We start from the raw sequence: 9138 nt of genomic DNA on the forward strand, positions 1-9138 counted from the left end.
ACCTCTGTCTCAAATTTAGGGTTCCCCCAAAAGGGAGGGAAATGACAAAGTTCCTCAATTTACAATAAGAATTGGTTATGGAACAGGTAAAAATAACAACAATAACTAAAACTACATTACATGAAGCACTTAAATATTTACATAGCACTTTAACATTTAATTTATTCCTATTCACTAAAAAAAGAATGATAAAAATAAAAGTATCAGCACATTACAAAATTATCAGAAGAAAATTTTGTGGACAATTTTAACTATGGTTGCAATCAGTGGGGAAGCTAATATTTAAGTCCCATAAGAATATATAAAGCAGCTTTTTAAGACTACTAATTGGGGGGTTTTGTTTGTTTTTATATTTCATCTCAGCTCTACACTGTCCAATCACTCAAGGCACTTTTATTCTGTTAAACTGGTCAGACAATGTGAAACTGACCATTCAATGAAACAGAGGACTTTCAATAATTCCTAATGAAAAGATCAGAGCTGAAGAGAAAATCTGATGTTCAAATACAAGATGTCAAAGAAGCACAAAAAGGTGTACAAGAAAGAGAAATCATAAGGGATTCAATAAGGTTAAACTCTTTATATTCCTTTTTCCATGAGAAAATATTTACAAATCCTAAAATCTTTCAATTATTCAAGTAGTTATTTTTTCTTGTTTTCTTTTTTCTTTTCTTCCCATACTTGCAGATACTCTGCCCAAAGGCTGGTAAAATTTCTTGGGGTTTAAAGTCCGAAAATCACTCTGGCTCTTCTTGAGTGTCAAATAATGGCATCTTAGATTAAGCCCACTTGGTCATTGTTTGGGACTGATTGGGTCAGAGTGAATGAAAATAGCAAGTGTTTCTGATTTGGCCAGAAATACTTAGGGTCTTCCCCTCTCAGAATGATTTTTTTTTGACTGTGCAAAAGAGGTCAGTTTTTGCTTCAATTATTTCTTCCCTGCCTTAATTACTAAGAAAGCTTGAGGGTCTTGTCCTCCAAGTAAAAAAAAAATTTTTTTGGACTAAGTAAATGTAGTCATTTTTGGTCTCTTTGCCTCATCTCTTGCTTACCTATCCTTAATCATTGAATGGATGCTACCTCATCAAACTGTGACCCAGTAAATACCCTAACTTATAAGGCCAAGGTCTCCCACTATATCCAGGGTCATCTTCAATTGTTCTGAACCATATCTGACCACTGGACCCAGATGTTATGGAGAAGAAAGTGAGGCTGTTGATTTTGCACAACTCCCCACCCCCTCCTACATACACACACACACACACACACACACACACACACACATACACACATAAATCTAATTCACTTTCAAACCACTGCATCTCCTCCCTGATGCCATGGTCTTCTTCAAGAGGAAAGGACAAGAAACAAAAGGAGGACAGCAAAGATCATAGACAGAAAGCAGAGGTGTGAGTCAAATGTGATGGTATGAGATTATCTAAAAAAATGAAATTAAAGGATGAGAAAGAAGAATGCACTGGGAGAAGGGAAATGGAGAAACAGAATAGATGAATTATATAAAAGAAACCTAAAAGAGATTTGACAGTGGAAGGGAAAAAAGCATTAGGGAAGGGAGCACATGAACCTTACTTCCCATCAGAATTGGCTCAAAGAGGAAATAACATATATTCAATTGGGTGTAGAAATCTATCTTACTATTCAGGAAATCTGGAAGGAAAGGGGATAAGGGAAGGAGGGGGAGATAATAGAAAGGAGGGAAGTTTGAGGGGGTAATAATAAGAAGCAAAATACTTTGGAGAATGGACAGGGAAAAGGGAAAGAGAAGGCAGGATAAATGGGAAAATAGAATCAAAGAAAATGTATAGTTGATAATCATTTTCAGTGAGTTTCTCTGATAAAGACTTTATTTCTCAAACATATAAAAACTGAGTCAAATTTATAAATAAGAGCCATTCTTCAAATGATAAATGTGAACAGAAAACTATCAGACAAAGTAAATATATATTTATAGAAGAAGAGTCATATAAAAATGTCTAAATCACTATTGATGAGAGAAATGCAAAAAGAAAACAACTCTGAAGCTACTCCATACCTGTCAAATTGGCTAATATAATAGAAAAGAAAAATGACAAATGCTGGAAGGGATATGAGAAAATTAAAGCACTAATGTATACTTGGTGAAGTTGTAAATAAGATATTTCTTTAAATGGGTTTCTGGAAAAATGGGCTTCAACTCAACAGGATGTGGTGAAGTTGCCTAGGCTGGAGGTGACAGAGCTAAAAATGAAGAGTTAAGGTCAAAAGTTACAGAAAGGACCATAAAGCAAGATCATGATGACTTTAAGTTCATAGAATTAGAGCTAGAATGAATCTCAGAGTTCATGAAGTTTTATCCCCTCTTTAACTTCTCATTTTACTCTCTTTAGGTAAAGAAACTAAAATCAGGAGAAGTAACTCCCTAAGGATCACATAGAAAGTAAGAGACAGGGAAGAACTAGAAATCTCAAAATCTGTGGTGGGATTTAAAGCTAAAAGTGAATAGACTGTTCAACTACTCACCTACCTTCCTCAAGAGATCTAGATCTAAAGGAAACCTCCTGGAATTAAAATGCTATACTTAAAAACAGGTTAATATTTCATCATGCAAAAGAGAAAAAAACACTTAGAAAGAAAAGAAAAAAAAGAAACTAAGGGGTTTTCTATGAATGAATCTTCAATAATGCAATATACAAACTCTGTAGTCTTGATATGTTCCTAAATCCAATGAAATAAGAGCTGAAGGAAGGGGTATAAACAGAAGCACTCTGATGTCATAAAACCTGATCTACTGATTAGGAATATTCTCATTATAGGATACAATTGCTACATTTGTTTTTAAGAGGCTGGAGAAAGAAAACTCAATAGCCTAGATCTCTAGGTTTTGTTCTGAAATGGGCAAATGAGCAGGGAGGCCATGACAGGCATTTGGATCAGAGTGAGCAAAGACACAGAGATGAATTAGTAGTTTTGGCTTAAAAATAGGTAAGTAAGGGGAGTAGAACAAAAAGCGAACTTTTGTTGTTGTTGAGTTCTTTATTTAGTGATATTTGACTTGCCATGACCCCATTTGGGATTTTCTGGGCAAGAATACTAGAGAGGGGGCAACTAGGTGGCGTAGTGGATAGAGCACCAGCTCTGGAGTCAGGAGTACCTGAGTTCAAATCCAGCCTCAGACACTTAATAATTACCTAGCTGTGTGGCCTTGGGCAAGCCACTTAACCCCATTGCCTTGCAAAAAAAAGGGAATACTAGAGAGGTTTGCCATTTCTGTCTCCAGTTCATTTTATAGATGAAGAACTGAGGCAAAACAGGATTAAGTGACTTGTCTAGGGTCACACAGCTAGTAAGTGTCTGAGGTCATATTTTTACTCAGGAAGATGAGTCTTCCTGACTCCAGGGCCAACACTCTATCCACTGTGCCACCCATTTGTCTGAAGGTGGCTAGCTGTGAATAATATTGGCCAAGCTAAGTGATTTTACACTTACCTCCTTCCTTATTTATTCGGCCTAGTCTAACATTAGTTGAATGTTTATCTTATCCCAACTCCTTCATTATCCTCCTCTATCACAGCCACCAAAAAAAGGAAAAAAAACAAGAAAATTTCTCCAGCAGGGCCAGGCTGATTAGAAGGCTTAAATAATATGGGAAGAACATGGGTAAAATATCTCTCCAATTTCTACCTCTCCAACTCCAACTCCCCACCCTCACAAATATAGCTGGCTTTAGTTTATATTATTGCCTGAAATTCTACCATTAAAGTAGAATTTCTTAGGATTAAAATATTTACCACTATTAGAATATAAATATCCCTGGAAGGTATAACATAAGGGGGTTTGTAAATCAAAAATAGCATCATAATATAATGGAAAGAGCAATGAACCAAACTCAGAAGATATGTTCTATTAGTTTACTGAGTGACATAGAATAAATCAATTCAGTTTCCTAAACTGTTTCTTTATCTGTAAAGAAGGGAATAATTATATACTTGCATCACCTATCTCTATATATTTATATAAAATTGATTTCTGGAATAAAATAGATTCCAAAAAACTGGAAAGGTAGGAAGGGACTAAGTTATAAGCAGTTCAAGTGCCAAAAAGAAGATATTATATTCAGTCCTGGAAGTAAAAAAGAGCTGCTGCCATTGAAAGAGTTGCAGGAAATAGGGTGAGGGCAAGAGGAACCACATAGTAAGACCCTGCCTTTAGAAAAGTCACATTGATAACTAAGTGTTAGAACAACTGAAGTTGAGAGAAATGAGGCAAGAAAATGAGTTAGAAGGCTATTTCAATGGTCCAGGAAAGAATGTAGCATTTATATTGTATTTACTATTGCCAGAGATTATTATGCTAAGTGCCTTACAATATCTTATTTGTAGATATTGTTATTATCCTCAGTTTACAGATAAGGAAACTGAGGCAAACAGAGGCTAAGTGACTTGCCCAGAATCATATAATGTATAAGTTTCAGAAGTCATATTTGAACTCAAATCTTCCTTCTATTCTCTTCACCATCTACTGTGCCACCACTGCATCATCTAGAAGTAACAAATTTTGGAATGTTGGTGATAGCTTTGTGAGTAGAGACCAGGGGATATATTTGAGATATTGTGAAGGTACAGGCTACAAGATCTGGCAAAAGACAGAATAAGTAGGGTGAGTAAGAATGAGGAGTAGAGAAAAGCACCAAGGTTTTGAGCCTGGGTAATTGGGTAAAAAGTAGTACCTTCTATAACAAAGTTCCCAATTTCTGGGACAAGAACTCACTATTTGACAAAAACTGCTGGGAAAACTGAAAAACAGTATGGCAGAAACTAAGTATAGACTAACATCTCACATAGTATACCAAGATAAGGATAAAATGAGCATATGATTTAGACATAAAGGGTGACATCATAGGCAAATTCAGAGAGTAAAGGAATAGTTTACCTGTCAGATCTATGGAGAAGGGAAGAATTTATAATCAAACAATCGATAGAGACATTTATGATATGTAAAGTGGATAGTTTTGATAATATTAAATTTAAAATTTTTACACAAACCAAACCAATGCAATATAATGCATTAAAAGGAAAACAGAGGGGGCGGCTAGATGGCACATTGGATAGAGCACCAGCCTTGGAGTCAGGAGTACCTGGGTTCAAATCCGACCTCAGACACTCAATAATTGCCTAGCTGTGTGGCCTTGGGCAAGCCACTTAACCCCACTGTCTTAAAAAAATCTAAAAAAAAAAGAAAGCTGGGAAACAATTTTTACAGCAACTATATAGAGAATCGAGTCAAATTTGTAATAAAAGTTATTCCCCTATTGATAAATGGTCAAAGGATGAGAACTCAGTTTTCAGATAAAAATTAAAATAACTCTGAGGTAACATCTCATACCTATCAGATTGACTAAAATGACAGAAAAGAAAAATGATAAATTTTGTAGGTATGGGAAAATTGAGACACTAATGCACTGCTGGTGGAACTGTGAACTGATCCAATCATTCTGGAGAGCAATTTAGAACTGTGCCCATAGGGCAATCAAACTTTGCATACCCTTTGATCCAGCAATAACACTACTAAGTCTGCATCCCAAAGAGATCATAAAGAGGAAGAAAGATCCAAATGTACAAAAATATTTTTAGCAAGTCTTTAGAAATTGAGGGGATGTCCATCAATTGGGGAATGGCTGAACAAGCTTTGGAAAGACATTTAAACTGATACTGAGTGAATGGAACAGAACCAGGAGAACATTGTTTACAGTTACAGCTACATTATACACTGATCAACTATGAATAACTTAGTTATTTTCAGCAACACAATGATCCAAGACAATTCCAAAGAACTCATGATGAAAAATACTATATCCACATCCAGAAAAAAACTGATGGAGTCTACATGTAGACCAAAGCATACTATTTTCACTTTATTTTTCCTAGTTTTTTATTTGTTCTGTTTCTTTATAATGACTAATAAAAAATGTTTTCAATGATTGCATATATGTGTGTGTATGTGTATATGTTTTATATATATATATATACATATATATAAACTATATCAGATTTCTTATCTTAGAAGGAAGAAAATTTGGAACACAAAATTTTAATTTTAAAATAAATATTAAATTATTGTTGTGTAATTAAAAAATACTATTTAAAAGAAAAATAAGAGGAAAAGATAGTTTCTTGTTTGAGGTGGGGAACTCAGGGAAAGAGAAGGAAATGGGATTAACTCATAAATAGAATTGAATTCCCTGACTTGTTTGAACAATGGAAGGAGAAAGCTAGCCCATAACACTCTCAGAGACTTTTAACATGAAAAGGCAGGAAGTGTGGTTCCAAGGTGTGTGAAAGAAAAAATTCAAAGGAACAGAGGCACTCTGAGCCCAAGGTGTTTCACACTAAAAATACAGTTGAGCAGAGACATTTTATATGGATTAGCAACTACCAATCTTATCCTCTAGGGAAGTTGTTGAATAACATTTGCAGAGAACTACAAAAAATCAGCAAGAAGTACTAAACTTCCAGATAAACTTATAAGAGCTAAATTATAGGAGATAATCTACAGAGAATGATTTGGAGCAGTGTCCAGTACTTAGTGAGAATTTGGGAGGGGGGAATCACAAAATAACGAAGAGCGCATCTGATAAGGGAGCAACCTTGGGGAGACAGAAACCTTGGTCTCCCTCTTTATATGAGTCTCATCCTAGGCAGTTAATTATAAAACTTTTACAAGCACCTGGGGGAGGATTGCTCACTAGATAGGTGGTATGTAACTGGAACTCTTATAATGGATGTGGATATCTACTGTCTGTGTCCACTAATTTGTAAATAAAAATTGTGTTGTGCTTGTGTGTATATGTATTTTGAGGTTTGTGAGTTTCATTGCTTATGAAAAAAAAAACAGGTAGATCATAGAGATCACGCCAGATATTGACATTCTTAGGTTCCTCCTGAGTGAGCACAATAAACCTTAGAAGTGAGAAGCACCCAAAATATGCTCAAATACTGAATATCAGAAGAGATCCTCTCAGGAAAAAAGCAACATGGTCATTTAAAAAAAGACCCAGATAAAAATGAATAACATAAAGTTCAGCCTCCTTTCTTGCTGGACTCCATATCCAAGCAGTAAGTTCCAGAGCCTGTAAGGGTTAAATGAGATACCTTGTAACTCTGTGCACAGGGTTACTTGAAGTTCTTTGTAAATCCCCAAACACTATCCAAATATGTGTTATTATACTATCATAAAATAAGATAGAGGGTGATTGTATCAGCTGCATCTTTTTAAAAAATTGTTTTTATTTTCTGTTTCAAATTTTCTCCCTCCCTCTTCCACTTCCTAACCATTGAGAAGTTAAGAAATATAATACCCAGGGCAGCTAAGTGAAGCAGTGGATAGAGCACCAGCCCTGGATCAGGAGGACCTGAGTTCAAATTCAGCCTCAGACACTTAATAACTACTTAGCTATGTGACATGGGCAAGTCACTTAACTCCATTGCCTTGCAAAAAAACCAACAACAAAAAAGAAATATGATACCCATTTTAATTATACATATGAAATCATGCAAAACATTTCCATATTAGCCATACCATTATACATTAGTCTGAAACAACACTTCTCATTTTCAGATTATTTTACAAAAATTGAATTGATACAGATGGATCAAATAAACCTAAATGGTCAAAATTTATAGCTCAGCTATAAAGACAATTCTCCTCTTCCTTGAGCTGCATCATGAAGGACAAGACGGATTCTAAGAGTTAGAAGTGTGGAAGAACATGCATGCAATGCAACCAGTGCAAAAGGTATAGAGATGGGTGCTGATATGCTGGATAAAAGAAATGGAGACGAATCTCTAGCTAAATTGAAGCATTTCAGAGGTTGAATAATGTACAACAAGGTTGGAAAGATAAGAACTTTGTAGACCATAATGTCTGATACAAACACAGAAGATTACTATGATTATTAATGGTAATATTTTATGACTCAAACATTTCCATGAATCAAAAACTAAAGAATGGATCTTTCAATCTATATGTTCTAAAATGTTTATAGCAGCTTTCTTTGGTGAAAAAAGAACTAGAAATTGTGGAAATGGCCATCAGTTGGGGAATGGTTGAATAAATTGTAGTATAAGATTGAGATGGAATGCTACTCTGCTCAATGATCATAAAATGGGGCTATTTTAGATTATTTTTCCTTGAAAAATAATATTATAACTACTCCATTGTTTTCAAAGTTAATTAAAAAAACTATGGGCAGACCTGCATGAAATAAAAATGGAATGAGCAGAATCAAGAAAGCATTCTATATAACAGCAATTTTTTCTTTTTAATTTATGGAATAAAATAAGCATATCCATAACATAGTACAATAAAAGAGATTATTATACATGAAACTGTAATTCTTTCCAAATATACAACAAAATTATCATGTAAATTTCTTTTGTTTCTTTTTCCCTCTTCCCCTTTCTAGAGATGGTAATCATTAGATACAAATAGGTACATGTGTGTGTATGCAATATTATTATTTGCATACTTTCTCTGGATGCAAGAACTGACATATAGAAGTATGCAAAGAACAATGCTCTGTATGCGAGTAGTATCTTTCTTCTTATGTCTTTTATAGTTAATTTAGGTATTTATAATAGACAAAATGACTTATTTGCTCCAAGCCATTCTTAAAACAATGCTCTTACTATTTACAAAGTACTCTTAGTTCTTTTTATTTAGATCTTTATTATTTTATGGAAGCTTTTTCATGTTTTTCTAAAATCATTTTGCTCATTATATCATTTAGAACAGTATTATTTCATCACAATCATATATTACAACTTGTTCAGCCTTTCCCCAATTAAAAGGTGGCCCTGAAATTTTCAGTTCTTTGCTACCACAAAGAGAGCTAGTATAAACACCTTGAACATAAAGGTTATAACATTATTACTATATTATAACATTCAAAGTTGTAATTGCTATTTGTGAATTTCCCTCTATCTTATTTTTACTATTTTCCTTTTTAGCTTCCTTTTCTGCTTCAGAAGCTAATCTTCTTTTACCATCTTATTCCTAATTTTACCTTCCCCTCTTAAAAATTCCTCTCTTAAATACTTACTCCTAGGTAAATTAGGATTACCTTCTAATCATAATCAATAG

Source organism: Macrotis lagotis, chromosome X, assembly GCF_037893015.1.
Source record: "Macrotis lagotis isolate mMagLag1 chromosome X, bilby.v1.9.chrom.fasta, whole genome shotgun sequence".
Classification (NCBI taxonomy): domain Eukaryota; kingdom Metazoa; phylum Chordata; class Mammalia; order Peramelemorphia; family Peramelidae; genus Macrotis; species Macrotis lagotis.